Here is a 360-nt window from a genome sequence, read left to right as displayed (position 1 = left end):
GAGAGGCCCGCGTACCACAAAAAAAAAAAAAAAAAAAAAAAAAAAGAGTAGACTGGAGAGTAAAATATGGTACATTTATACAATGGAATTGTATACAGGATGAAAACAAACAACCACTGTACACAACATGGATGACTCACAAAAACAATTTTGAGTGAAATAAGCAAAGCACAAAAGGAAAATTATATTGTTTATGGATTGCATAAAATAATAAAAGCAAGGATATGATTATGATAAAAGTTAGGATAGTGATTGATTCTGGGAGGATCAATGGAGCAACGGTCAAGGAGGAGAACATGGCAGGGGGTGGGGAGGCTTCTGAAGTGCTAGTAACACTTTTTTTCTTTACCTGATGAGAAT

The sequence above is a fragment of the Physeter macrocephalus genome, chromosome 14, assembly GCF_002837175.3.
Source record: "Physeter macrocephalus isolate SW-GA chromosome 14, ASM283717v5, whole genome shotgun sequence".
Classification (NCBI taxonomy): domain Eukaryota; kingdom Metazoa; phylum Chordata; class Mammalia; order Artiodactyla; family Physeteridae; genus Physeter; species Physeter macrocephalus.
This window is presented reverse-complemented; position numbering follows the sequence as displayed.